Raw genomic sequence first — 15,943 nt, 5'->3', positions numbered from 1 at the left:
ACGCTTTGATCGTTCCCTGGAAGACCAGTAGTAGTTTCCAAAGCACATCTGGAGGCATTCTGTAATCTGTGGACTATCAGACTGTTGATGAAACACAGAAATTCCATCGGGATTAAATACAACAGTCACCATGCGCACTTCCCTCCATCGGAGTAATGTCTCAAACAGTCTACGCTTTGATCGTTCCCTGGAAGACCAGAAGTAGTTTCCGATGCACAACTGGAGGCATTCTGTAATCTGTGGACTATCAGAGTGTTGATGAAACACAGAAATTGCATCGGGATTGAATACAAAAGTCAGCATACGCACTTTCCTCCATGGGAGTGATGTCTCAAACAGTCTACGCTTTGATCGTTCCCTGGAAGACCAGTATTAGTTTGCGATGGACATCTGGTTTCATTCTGTAATCTGTGGACCATCAGAGTGTTGATGAAACACAGAAATTGCATCGGGATTGAATACAACATTCACCCCGCGCACCTTCCTCCTCGGGAGTAATGTCTCAAACAGTTTACGCTTTGATCATTCCCTGGAAGACCACTATTAGTTTCCGATGCACATCTGGTGGCATTCTGTAATCTGTGGACTATCAGAGTGTCGATGAAACACAGGGGTTGCATCGGGTTTGAATACAACAGTCACCATTCGCACTTTCCTCCATGGGAGTAATGTCTCAAACAGTCCACGCTTTGATCGTTCCCTGGAAGACCAGTAGTAGTTTCTGATGCACATCTGGTGGCATTCTGTAATCTGTGGACTATCAGAGTATTGATGAAACACAAAAAATGGCATCGGGATTGAATACAACAGTCACCATGCGCACTTTCCTCAATGTGAGTAATGTCTCAAACAATTTACGTTTTGATCGTTCCCTGGAAGACCAGTAGTAGTTTCCGATGCACATCTGGTGGCATTCTGTAATCTGTGGACTATCATTGTGTTGATGAAACAGAGAAATTGCATCGGGATTGAATTCACCATGAGCACTTTCCTCCACCAGAGGATTGTCTCAAACAGTCTGCACTTTGATTGTTCTCTGGAAGACCAGTAGTAGTTTCCGATGCACATCTGGTGGCATTCTGTAATCTTTAGACTATCAGAGTGTTGATGAAACACAGAAATTGCATCGGGATTGAATACAACAGTCACCACGCGCACCTTCCTCATCGGGAGTAATGTCTCAAACAGTCTACGCTTTGATCGTTCCCTGGAAGACCACTATTAGTTTCCGATGCACATCTGGTGGCATTCTGTAATCTGTGGACTATCAGAGTGTCGATGAAACACAGAAGTTGCATCGGGTTTGAATACAACAGTCACCATTCGCACTTTCCTCCATGGGAGTAATGTCTCAAACAGTCTACGCTTTGATCGTTCCCTGGAAGACCAGTAGTAGTTTCCGATGCACATCTGGAGGCATTCTGTAATCTGTGGACTATAAGACTGTTGATGAAAGACAGAAATTGCATCGGGATTGAATACAACAGTCACCATGCGCACTTTCCTCCATGGGAGTAATGTCTCAAACAGTCTACGCTTTGATCGTTCCCTGGAAGACCAGTAGTAGTTTCCAAAGCACATCTGGAGGCATTCTGTAATCTGTGGACTATCAGACTGTTGATGAAACACAGAAATTCCATCGGGATTAAATACAACAGTCACCATGCGCACTTCCCTCCATGGGAGTAATGTCTCAAACAGTCTACGCTTTGATCGTTCCCTGGAAGACCACTATTAGTTTCCGATGCACATCTGGTGGCATTCTGTAATCTGTGGACTATCAGAGTATTGATGAAACACAAAAAATGGCATCGGGATTGAATACAACAGTCACCATGCGCACTTTCCTCAATGTGAGTAATGTCTCAAACAGTTTACGTTTTGATCGTTCCCTGGAAGACCAGTAGTAGTTTCCGATGCACATCTGGTGGCATTCTGTAATCTGTGGACTATCATTGTGTTGATGAAACAGAGAAATTGCATCGGGATTGAATTCACCATGAGCACTTTCCTCCACCAGAGGATTGTCTCAAACAGTCTGCACTTTGATTGTTCTCTGGAAGACCAGTAGTAGTTTCCGATGCACATCTGGTGGCATTTTGTAATCTGTGTACTATCAGAGAGTTGATGAAACACAGAAATTGCATCGGGATTGAATACAACAGTCACCATCCGCACTTTCCTCAATGTGAGTAATGTCTCAATCAATTTACGTTTTGATCGTTCCCTGGAAGACCAATAGTAGTTTCCGATGCACATCTGGTGGCATTCTGTAATCTGTGGACTATCAGAGTGTTGATGAATCACAGAAATTGCATCGGCATTAAATACAACAGTCACCATGCGCACTTTCCTGCATGGGAGTAATGTCTCAAACAGTCTACGCTCTGATCGTTCCTGGAAGACCAGTAGTAGATTCCGGTGCACATCTGGTGGCATTCTGTAATGTGTGGACTATCAGAGTGTTAATGAAACACAGAAATTGTATTTGGATTGAATACAACAGTCACCATCCGCACTTTCCTCCATGGGAATAATGTCTCAAACAGTCTACGATTTGATCGTTCCCTGGAAGACCAGTAGTAGTTTCCGATGCACATCTGGAGGCATTCTGTAATCTGTGGACTATAAGACTGTTGATGAAACACAGAAATTGCATCGGGATTGAATACAACAGTCACCATGCGCACTTTCCTCCATGGGAGTAATGTCTCAAACAGTCTACGCTTTGATCGTTCCCTGGAAGACCAGTAGTAGTTTCCAAAGCACATCTGGAGGCATTCTGTAATCTGTGGACTATCAGACTGTTGATGAAACACAGAAATTCCATCGGGATTAAATACAACAGTCCCCATGCGCACATCCCTCCATGGGAGTAATGTCTCAAACAGTCTACGCTTTGATCGTTCCCTGGAAGACCAGAAGTAGTTTCCGATGCACAACTGGAGGCATTCTGTAATCTGTGGACTATCAGAGTGTTGATGAAACACAGAAATTGCATCGGGATTGAATACAAAAGTCAGCATACGCACTTTCCCCCATAGGAGTGATGTCTCAAACAGTCTACGCTTTGATCGTTCCCTGGAAGACCAGTATTAGTTTGCGATGGACATCTGGTTTCATTCTGTAATCTGTGGACCATCAGAGTGTTGATGAAACACAGAAATTGCATCGGGATTGAATACAAGAGTCACCACGCGCACCTTCCTCCTCGGGAGTAATGTCTCAAACAGTCTACGCTTTGATCATTCCCTGGAAGACCACTATTAGTTTGCGATGCACATCTGGTGGCATTCTGTAATCTGTGGACTATCAGAGTGTCGATGAAACACAGAGGTTGCATCGGGTTTGAATACAACAGTCACCATTCGCACTTTCCTCCATGGGAGTAATGTCTCAAACAGTCCACGCTTTGATCGTTCCCTGGAAGACCAGTAGTAGTTTCCGATGCACATCTGGTGGCATTCTGTAATCTGTGGACAATCAGAGTATTGATGAAACACAAAAAATGGCATCGGGATTGAATACAACAGTCACCATGCGCACTTTCCTCAATGTGAGTAATGTCTCAAACAATTTACGTTTTGATCGTTCCCTGGAAGACCAGTAGTAGGTTCCGATGCACATCTGGTGGCATTCTGTAATGTGTGGACTATCATTGTGTTGATGAAACAGAGAAATTGCATCGGGATTGAATACACCACCAGAGGATTGTCTCAAACAGTCTGCACTTTGATTGTTCTCTGGAAGACCAGTAGTAGTTTCCGATGCACATCTGGTGGCATTTTGTAATCTGTGGACTATTAGAGAGTTGATGAAACACAGAAATTGCATCGGTATTGAATACAACAGTCACCATGCGCACTTTCCTCCACCGGACAAATGTCTCAAACAGTCTACCCTTTGATCGTTCCCTTTAAGACCAGTAGTAGTTTCCGATGCACATCTGGTGGCATTCTGTAATCTGTGGACTATCAGAGTGTTGATGAAACACAGAAATTGCATCGGCATTAAATACAACAGTCACCATGCGCACTTTCCTCCATGGGAGTAATGTCTCAAACAGTCTACGCTCTGATCGTTCCTGGAAGACCAGTAGTAGTTTCCGGTCCACATCTGGTGGCATTCTGTAATCTGTGGACTATCAGAGTATTGATGAAACACAAAAAATGGCATCGGGATTGAATACAACAGTCACCATGCGCACTTTCGTCAATGTGAATAATGTCTCAAACAATTTACGTTTTGATCGTTCCCTGGAAGACCAGTAGTAGTTTCCGATGCACATCTGGTGGCATTCTGTAATCTGTGGACTATCATTGTGTTGATGAAACAGAGAAATTGCATCGGGATTGAATTCACTAAGAGCAATTTCCTCCACCAGAGGATTGTCTCAAACAGTCTACGCTGTGATTGTTCTCTAAGACCAGTAGTAGTTTCCGATGCACATCTGGTGGCATTCTGTAATCTTTAGACTATCAGAGTGTTGATGAAACACAGAAATTGCATCGGGATTGAATTCAACAGTCACCATCCGCACTTTCCTCAATGTGAGTAATGTCTCAATCAATTTACGCTTTGATCGTTCCCTGGAAGACCAATAGTAGTTTCCGATGCACATCTGGTGGCATTCTGTAATCTGTGGACTATCAGAGTGTTGATGAAACACAGAAATTGCACCGCGATTGAATTCACCATGCGCACCTTCCTCCACCAGAGTAATGTCTCAAACAGTCTACGCTTTGATTGTTCTCTGGAAGACCAGTAGTAGTTTCCAATGCACATCTGGTGGCATTTTGTAATCTGTGGACTATCAGAGAGTTGATGAAACACAGAAATTGCATCGGGATTGAATACAACAGTCACCATGCGCACTTTCCTCCACCGGAGAAATGTCTCAAACTGTCTACCCTTTGATCGTTCCCTTTAAGACCAGTAGTAGTTTCCGATGCACATCTGGTGGCATTCTGTAATCTGTGGACTATCAGAGTGTTGATGAAACACAGAAATTGCATCGTCATTAAATACAACAGTCACCATGCGCACTTTCCTCCATGGGAGTAATGTCTCAAACAGTCTACGCTCTGATCGTTCCTGGAAGACCAGTAGTAGTTTCCGGTGCACATCTGGTGGCATTCTGTAATGTGTGGTATCAGAGTGTTAATGAAACACAGAAATTGCATTTGGATTGAATACAACTGTCACCATCCGCACTTTCCTCCATGGGAATAATGTCTCAAACAGTCTACGATTTGATCGTTCCCTGGAAGACCAGTAGTAGTTTCCGATGCACATCTGGAGGCATTCTGTAATCTGTGGACTATAAGACTGTTGATGAAACACAGAAATAGCATCGGGATTGAATACAACAGTCACCATGCGCACTTTCCTCCATGGGAGTAATGTCTCAAACAGTCTACGCTTTGATCGTTCCCTGGAAGACCAGTAGTAGTTTCCAAAGCACATCTGGAGGCATTCTGTAATTTGTGGACTATCAGACTGTTGATGAAACACAGAAGTTCCATCGGGATTAAATACAACAGTCACCATGCGCACTTCCCTCCATGTGAGTAATGTCTCAAACAGTCTACGCTTTGATCGTTCCCTGGAAGACCAGAAGTAGTTTGCGATGCACAACTGGAGGCATTCTGTAATCTGTGGACTATCAGAGTGTTGATGAAACACAGAAATTGCATCGGGATTGAATACAAAAGTCAGCATACGCACTTTCCTCCATGGGAGTGATGTCTCAAACAGTCTACGCTTTGATCGTTCCCTGGAAGACCAGTATTAGTTTGCGATGGACATCTGGTTTCATTCTGTAATCTGTGGACCATCAGAGTGTTGATGAAACACAGAAATTGCATCGGGATTGAATACAACATTCACCCCGCGCACCTTCCTCCTCGGGAGTAATGTCTCAAACAGTTTACGCTTTGATCATTCCCTGGAAGACCACTATTAGTTTCCGATGCACATCTGGTGGCATTCTGTAATCTGTGGACTATCAGAGTGTCGATGAAACACAGGGGTTGCATCGGGTTTGAATACAACAGTCACCATTCGCACTTTCCTCCATGGGAGTAATGTCTCAAACAGTCCACGCTTTGATCGTTCCCTGGAAGACCAGTAGTAGTTTCTGATGCACATCTGGTGGCATTCTGTAATCTGTGGACTATCAGAGTATTGATGAAACACAAAAAATGGCATCGGGATTGAATACAACAGTCACCATGCGCACTTTCCTCAATGTGAGTAATGTCTCAAACAATTTACGTTTTGATCGTTCCCTGGAAGACCAGTAGTAGTTTCCGACGCACATCTGGTGGCATTCTGTAATCTGTGGACTATCATTGTGTTGATGAAACACAGAAATTGCATCGGGATTGAATTCACCATGAGCACTTTCCTCCACCAGAGGATTGTCTCAAACAGTCTGCACTTTGATTGTTCTCTGGAAGACCAGTAGTAGTTTCCGATGCACATCTGGTGGCATTCTGTAATCTTTAGACTATCAGAGTGTTGATGAAACACAGAAATTGCATCGGGATTGAATACAACAGTCACCACGCGCACCTTCCTCATCGGGAGTAATGTCTCAAACAGTCTACGCTTTGATCGTTCCCTGGAAGACCACTATTAGTTTCCGATGCACATCTGGTGGCATTCTGTAATCTGTGGACTATCAGAGTGTCGATGAAACACAGAAGTTGCATCGGGTTTGAATACAACAGTCACCATTCGCACTTTCCTCCATGGGAGTAATGTCTCAAACAGTCTACGCTTTGATCGTTCCCTGGAAGACCAGTAGTAGTTTCCGATGCACATCTGGAGGCATTCTGTAATCTGTGGACTATAAGACTGTTGATGAAAGACAGAAATTGCATCGGGATTGAATACAACAGTCACCATGCGCACTTTCCTCCATGGGAGTAATGTCTCAAACAGTCTACGCTTTGATCGTTCCCTGGAAGACCAGTAGTAGTTTCCAAAGCACATCTGGAGGCATTCTGTAATCTGTGGACTATCAGACTGTTGATGAAACACAGAAATTCCATCGGGATTAAATACAACAGTCACCATGCGCACTTCCCTCCATGGGAGTAATGTCTCAAACAGTCTACGCTTTGATCGTTCCCTGGAAGACCAGAAGTAGTTTCCGATGCACAACTGGAGGCTTTCTGTAATCTGTGGACTATCAGAGTGTTGATGAAACACAGAAATTGCATCGGGATTGAATACAAAAGTCACCATACGCACTTCCCTCCATGAGAGTGATGTCTCAAACAGTCTACGCTTTGATCGTTCCCTGGAAGACCAGTATTAGTTTGCGATGGACATCTGGTTTCATTCTGTAATCTGTGGACCATCAGAGTGTTGATGAAACACAGAAATTGCATCGGGATTGAATACAACAGTCACCACCCGCACCTTCCTCCTCGGGAGTAATGTCTCAAACAGTCTACGCTTTGATCGTTCCCTGGAAGACCACTATTAGTTTCCGATGCACATCTGGTGGCATTCTGTAATCTGTGGACTATCAGAGTGTCGATGAAACACAGAAATTGCATCGGGTTTGAATACAACAGTCACCATTCGCACTTTCCTCCATGGGAGTAATGTCTCAAACAGTCCACGCTTTGATCGTTCCCTGGAAGACCAGTAGTGGTTTCCGATGCATATCTGGTGGCATTCTGTAATCTGTGGACTATCAGAGTATTGATGAAACACAAAAAATGGCATCGTGATTGAATACAACAGTCACCATGCGCACTTTCCTCAATGTGAGTAATGTCTCAAACAATTTACGTTTTGATCGTTCCCTGGAAGACCAGTAGTAGTTTCCGATCCACATCTGGTGGCATTTTGTAATCTGTGGACTATCAGAGTGTTGATGAAACACAGAAATTGCATCGGGATTGAATACAACAGTCACCATGCGCACCTTCATCCACCGGAGTAATGTCGCAAACAGTCTACGCTTTGATCGTTCCCTGGAAGACCAGTAGTAGTTTCCGATGCACATCTGGTGGCATTCTGTAATCTGTGGACTATCAGAGTGTTGATGGAACACAGAAATTGCATCGGGATTGAATACAACAGTCGCCATGCGCACTTTCCTCAATGTGAGTAATGTCTCAAACAATTTACGTTTTGATCGTTCCCTGGAAGACCAGTAGTAGTTTCCGACGCACATCTGGTGGCATTCTGTAATCTGTGGACTATCATTGTGTTGATGAAACAGAGAAATTGCATCGGGATTGAATTCACCATGAGCACTTTCCTCCACCAGAGGATTGTCTCAAACAGTCTGCACTTTGATTGTTCTCTGGAAGACCAGTAGTAGTTTCCGATGCACATCTGGTGGCATTCTGTAATCTTTAGACTATCAGAGTGTTGATGAAACACAGAAATTGCATCGGGATTGAATACAACAGTCACCACGCGCACCTTCCTCATCGGGAGTAATGTCTCAAACAGTCTACGCTTTGATCGTTCCCTGGAAGACCACTATTAGTTTCCGATGCACATCTGGTGGCATTCTGTAATCTGTGGACTATCAGAGTGTCGATGAAACACAGAAGTTGCATCGGGTTTGAATACAACAGTCACCATTCGCACTTTCCTCCATGGGAGTAATGTCTCAAACAGTCTACGCTTTGATCGTTCCCTGGAAGACCAGTAGTAGTTTCCGATGCACATCTGGAGGCATTCTGTAATCTGTGGACTATAAGACTGTTGATGAAAGACAGAAATTGCATCGGGATTGAATACAACAGTCACCATGCGCACTTTCCTCCATGGGAGTAATGTCTCAAACAGTCTACGCTTTGATCGTTCCCTGGAAGACCAGTAGTAGTTTCCAAAGCACATCTGGAGGCATTCTGTAATCTGTGGACTATCAGACTGTTGATGAAACACAGAAATTCCATCGGGATTAAATACAACAGTCACCATGCGCACTTCCCTCCATGGGAGTAATGTCTCAAACAGTCTACGCTTTGATCGTTCCCTGGAAGACCAGAAGTAGTTTCCGATGCACAACTGGAGGCTTTCTGTAATCTGTGGACTATCAGAGTGTTGATGAAACACAGAAATTGCATCGGGATTGAATACAAAAGTCACCATACGCACTTCCCTCCATGAGAGTGATGTCTCAAACAGTCTACGCTTTGATCGTTCCCTGGAAGACCAGTATTAGTTTGCGATGGACATCTGGTTTCATTCTGTAATCTGTGGACCATCAGAATGTTGATGAAACACAGAAATTGCATCGGGATTGAATACAACAGTCACCACCCGCACCTTCCTCCTCGGGAGTAATGTCTCAAACAGTCTACGCTTTGATCGTTCCCTGGAAGACCACTATTAGTTTCCGATGCACATCTGGTGGCATTCTGTAATCTGTGGACTATCAGAGTGTCGATGAAACACAGAAATTGCATCGGGTTTGAATACAACAGTCACCATTCGCACTTTCCTCCATGGGAGTAATGTCTCAAACAGTCCACGCTTTGATCGTTCCCTGGAAGACCAGTAGTGGTTTCCGATGCATATCTGGTGGCATTCTGTAATCTGTGGACTATCAGAGTATTGATGAAACACAAAAAATGGCATCGTGATTGAATACAACAGTCACCATGCGCACTTTCCTCAATGTGAGTAATGTCTCAAACAATTTACGTTTTGATCGTTCCCTGGAAGACCAGTAGTAGTTTCCGATCCACATCTGGTGGCATTTTGTAATCTCTGGACTATCAGAGTGTTGATGAAACACAGAAATTGCATCGGGATTGAATACAACAGTCACCATGCGCACCTTCATCCACCGGAGTAATGTCGCAAACAGTCTACGCTTTGATCGTTCCCTGGAAGACCAGTAGTAGTTTCCGATGCACATCTGGTGGCATTCTGTAATCTGTGGACTATCAGAGTGTTGATGGAACACAGAAATTGCATCGGGATTGAATACAACAGTCGCCATGCGCACTTTCCTCCATGGGAGTAGTTTCTCAAACAGTCTACGCTTTGATCGTTCCCTTCAAGACCAGTAGTAGTTTCCGATGCACATCTGGAGGCATTCTGTGGTCTGTGGACTATCAGAGTGTTGATGAACCACAGAAATTGCATTTTGATTAAATACAACAGTCACCATGCGCACTTTCCACCATGGCGAGCAATGTCTCAAACAGACTACGCTTTGATCGTTCCCTGGAAGACCAGTAGTAGTTTCCGATGCACATCTGGAGGCATTCTGTAATCTGTTGACCTTCAAAGTGTTGATTAAAAACAGAAATTGCATCGGGATTGAATACAGCAGTTACCATGCGCACTTTCCTCCATGGGAGTAATGTTTCAAACAGTCTACGTTTTGATCGTTTTCTGGAAAACCAGTGGTAGCTTACGATGCACATCTATAGGCATTCTGTAATCTGTGGACTATCAGAGTGTTGATGAAACACAGAAATTGCATCGGGATTGAATACAACAGTCACCTTGTGCACTTTCCTATATGGGAGTAATGTCTCAAACAGTGTACGCTTTGATCGTTCCCTGGAAGACCAGTAGTAGTTTCCGATGCACATCTGGCGACATTCTGTAATCTGTGGACTATCAGACTGTTGATGAAACAGAGAAATTCCATCGGAATTGAATACAACATTCACCATGCGCACTTTCCTCCATGGGAGTAATGTCTCAAACAGTCTACGATTAGATCGTTCCCTGGAAGACCAGTAGTAGTTTCCGATGCACATCTGGTGGCATTCTGTAATCCGTGGACTATGAGAGTGTTGATGAAACACAGAAATTGCATCGGGATTGAATACAACAGTCACCATGCACACTTTCCTGCACGGGAATAATGTCTCAAACAGTCTACGCTTTGATCGTTCCCTGGAAGACCAGTAGTATTTTCAGATGCACATCTGGTGGCATTCTGTAATCCGTGGACTATGAGAGTGTTGATGAAACACAGAAATTGCATCGGGATTGAATACAAAAGTCACCATACGCACTTTCCTCCATGGGAGTGATGTCTCAAACAGTCTACGCTTTGATCGTTCCCTGGAAGACCAGTATTAGTTTGCGATGGACATCTGGTTTCATTCTGTAATCTGTGGACCATCAGAGTGTTGATGAAACACAGAAATTGCTTCTGGATTGAATACAACAGTCACCACGCGCACCTTCCTCCTCGGGAGTAATGTGTCAAACAGTCTACGCTTTGATCGTTCCCTGGAAGACCACTATTAGTTTCCGATGCACATCTGGTGGCATTCTGTAATCTGTGGACTATCAGAGTGTCGATGAAACACAGAAATTGCATCGGGTTTGAATACAACAGTCACCATTCGCACTTTCCTCCATGGGAGTAATGTCTCAAACAGTCCACGCTTTCATCGTTCCCTGGAAGACCAGTAGTAGTTTCCGATGCACATCTGGTGGCATTCTGTAATCTGTGGACTATCAGAGTATTGATGAAACACAAAAAATGGCATCGTGATTGAATACAACAGTCACCATGCGCACTTTCCTCAATGTGAGTAATGTCTGAAACAATTTACGTTTTGATCGTTCCCTGGAAGACCAGTAGTAGTTTCCGATGCACATCTGGTGGCATTTTGTAATCTGTGGACTATCAGAGTGTTGATGAAACACAGAAATTGCATCGGGATTGAATACAACAGTCACCATGCGCACTTTCCTCCACCGGAGTAATGTCGCAAACAGTCTACGCTTTGATCGTTCCCTGGAAGACCAGTAGTAGTTTCCGATGCACATCTGGTGGCATTCTGTAATCTGTGGACTATCAGAGTGTTGATGAAACACAGAAATTGTATCGGGATTGAATACAACAGTCGCCATGCGCACTTTCCTCCATGGGAGTAGTGTCTTAAACAGTCTACGCTTTTATCGTTCCCTTCAAGACCAGTAGTAGTTTCCGATGCACATCTGGAGGCATTCTGTGGTCTGTGGACTATCAGAGTGTTGATGAACCACAGAAATTGCATTTTGATTAAATACAACAGTCACAATGCGCACTTTCCTCCATGGCGAGCAATGTCTCAAACAGACTACGCTTTGATCGTTCCCTGGAAGTCCAGTAGTAGTTTCCGATGCACATCTGGAGGCATTCTGTAATCTGTTGACATTCAAAGTGCTGATTAAGCACAGAAATTGCATCGGGATTGAATACAGCAGTCACCATGCGCACTGTATTCCATGGGAGTAATGTTTCAAACAGTCTACGTTTTGATCGTTCCCTGGAAAACCAGTGGTAGCTTACGATGCACATCTATAGGCATTCTGTAATCTGTGGACTATCAGAGTGTTGATGAAACACAGAAATTGCATCGGGATTGAATACAACAGTCACCTTGTGCTCTTTCCTCCATGGGAGTCATGTCTCAAACAGTGTACGCTTTGATCGTTCCCTGGAAGACCAGTAGTAACTTCCGATGCACATCTGGAGGCATTCTGTAATCTGTGGACTATCAGACTGTTGATGAAACAGAGAAAATCCATCGGGATTGAATACAACATTCACCATGCGCACTTTCCTCCATGGGAGTAATGTCTCAAACAGTCTACGATTAGATCGTTCCCTGGAAGACCAGTAGTAGTTTGCGATGCACATCTGGAGGCATTCTGTAATCTGTGGACTTTAAGACTGTTGATGAAACACAGAAATTGCATCGGGATTGAATACAACAGTAACCATGGGCACTTTCCTCCATGGGAGTAATGTCTCAAACAGTCTACGCTTTGATCGTTCCCTGGAAGACCAGCAGTAGTATCCGATGCACATCTGTTGTCATTCTGTAATCTAGGGACTATCAGAGTGTTAATGAAACAAAGAAATTGCATCGGCATTGAATACAACAGTCACCATGCGCACTTTCCTCCATGGAAGTAATGTCTCAAACAGTCTACACTTTGATCGTTCCCTGGAAAACCAGTATTAGTTTCCGATGCACATCTGGTGGCATTCTGTAATCTGTGGACCATCAGAGTATTGATGAAACACAGAAATTGCATCGGGATTAAATACAACAGTCACCACGCGCACTTTCCTCCACGGGAGTAATGTCTCAAACAGTCTACGCTTTGATCGTTCCCTGGAAGACCAGTAGGAGTTTCCGATGCACATCTGGTGGCATTCTGTAATCTGTGGTCTATCAGAGTGTTGATGAAACACAGAAAATGCATCGGGATTAAATACAACAGTCACCATGCGCACTTTCCTCCATGGGAGTAATGTCTCAAACAGTCTACGATTTGATCGTTCCCTGGAAGACCAGTAGTAGTTTCCGATGCACATCTGGAGGCATTCTGTAATCTGTGGACTATAAGACTGTTGATGAAACACAGAAATTGCATCGGGATGGAATACAACAGTCACCATGCGCACTTTCCTCCATGGGAGTATTGTCTCAAACAGTCTACGCTTTAATCGTTCCATGGAAGACCAGTATTAATTTCCGATGGACATCTGGTGGCATTCTGTAATCTGTGGACCATCAGAGTGTTGATGAAACACAGAAATTGCTTCGGGATTGAATACAACAGTCACTACGCGCACTTTCCTCCACGGGAGTAATGTCTCAGACAGTCTACGCTTTGATCGTTCCCTGGAAGACCAGTAGTAGTTTCCGATGCACATCTGGTGGCATTCTGTAATCTGTGGACCATCAGAGTGTTGATGAAACACAGAAATTGCATCGGGACTGAATACAACAGTCACCATTCGCACTTTCTTATATGGGAGTAATGTCTCAAATAGTCCACGCTTTGATCGTTCCCTGGCAGACCAGTAGTAGTTTCCGATGCACAGCTGGTGGCATTCTGTAATCTGTGGACTATCAGTGTATTGATGAAACACAGAAATTGCATCGGGATTGGATACAACAGTCACCATGCGCACTTTCCTCCATGGGAGTAATGTCTCAAACAGTCTACGATTTGATCGTTCCCTGGAAGACCAGTAGTAGTTTCCGATGCACATCTGGAGGCATTCTGTAATCTGTGGACTATAAGACTGTTGATGAAACACAGAAATTGCATCGGGATGGAATACAACAGTCACCATGCGCACTTTCCTCCATGGGAGTAATGTCTCAAACAGTCTACGCTTTGATCGTTCCCTGGAAGACCAGTAGTAGTTTCCGATGCACATCTGGAGGCATTCTGTAATCTGTGGACTATCAGACTGTTGATGAAACACAGAAATTCCATCGGAATTGAATACAACAGTCACCATGCGCACTTTCCTCCAATTGAGTAATGTCTCCAACAGTCTATGATTTAATCGTTCCCTGGAAGACCAGAAGTAGTTTCCGATGCACAACTGGAGGCATTCTGTAATCTGTGGACTATCAGAGTGTTGATGAAACACAGAAATTGCATCGGGAATGAATACAACAGTCACCATGCGCACTTTCCTCCATGGGAGTATTGTCTCAAACAGTCTACGCTTTAATCGTTCCATGGAAGACTAGTATTAATTTCCGATGGACATCTGGTGGCATTCTGTAATCTGTGGACCATCAGAGTGTTGATGAAACACAGAAATTGCATCGGTATTGAATACAACAGTCACTACGCGCACTTTCCTCCACGGGAGTAATGTCTCAGACAGTCTACGCTTTGATCGTTCCCTGGAAGACCAGTAGTAGTTTCCGATGCACATCTGGTAGCATTCTGTAATCTGTGGACTATCAGAGTGTTGATGAACCACAGAAATTGCATTTTGATTAAATACAACAGTCACCATGCGCACTTTCCACCATGGCGAGCAATGTCTCAAACAGACTACGTTTTGATCGTTCACTGGAAAACCAGTGGTAGCTTACGATGCACATCTATAGGCATTCTGTAATCTGTGGACTATCAGAGTGTTGATGAAACACAGAAATTGCATCGGGATTGAATACAACAGTCACCTTGTGCACTTTCCTATATGGGAGTAATGTCTCAAACAGTGTACGCTTTGATCGTTCCCTGGAAGACCAGTAGTAGTTTCCGATGCACATCTGGCGATATTCTGTAATCTGTGGACTATCAGACTGTTGATGAAACAGAGAAATTCCATCGGAATTGAATACAACATTCACCATGCGCACTTTCCTCCATGGGAGTAATGTCTCAAACAGTCTACGATTAGATCGTTCCCTGGAAGACCAGTAGTAGTTTGCGATGCACATCTGGAGGCATTCTGTAATCTGTGGACTATAAGACTGTTGATGAAACACAGAAATTGCATCGGGATTGAATACAACAGTCACCATGGGCACTTTCCTCCACTGGCGTAATGTCTCAAACAGTCTACGCTTTGATCGTTCCCTGGAAGACCAGCAGTAGTTTCCGATGCACATCTGGTGGCATTCTGTAGTCTATGGACTATCAGAGTGTTAATGAAACAAAGAAATTGCATCGGCATTGAATACAACAGTCACCATGCGCACTTTCCTCCATGGAAGTAATGTCTCAAACAGTCTACACTTTGATCGTTCCCTGGAAGACCAGTATTAGTTTCCGATGCACATCTGGTGGCATTCTGTAATCTGTGGACCATCAGAGTATTGATGAAACACAGAAATTGCATCGGGATTAAATACAACAGTCACCACGCGCACTTTCCTCCACGGGAGTAATGTCTCAAACAGTCTACGCTTTGATCGTTCCCTGGAAGACCAGTAGGAGTTTCCGATGTACATCTGGTGGCATTCTGTAATCTGTGGTCTATCAGAGTGTTGATGAAACACAGAAAATGCATCGGGATTAAATACAACAGTCACCATGCGCACTTTCCTCCATGGGAGTAATGTCTCAAACAGTCTACGATTTGATCGTTCCCTGGAAGACCAGTAGTAGTTTCCGATGCATATCTGGAGGCATTCTGTAATCTGTGGACTATAAGACTGTTCATGAAACACAGAAA

Source organism: Schistocerca gregaria, unplaced genomic scaffold (genome assembly GCF_023897955.1).
Source record: "Schistocerca gregaria isolate iqSchGreg1 unplaced genomic scaffold, iqSchGreg1.2 ptg000470l, whole genome shotgun sequence".
NCBI classification, from domain to species: Eukaryota; Metazoa; Arthropoda; class Insecta; order Orthoptera; family Acrididae; genus Schistocerca; species Schistocerca gregaria.
This window is presented reverse-complemented; position numbering follows the sequence as displayed.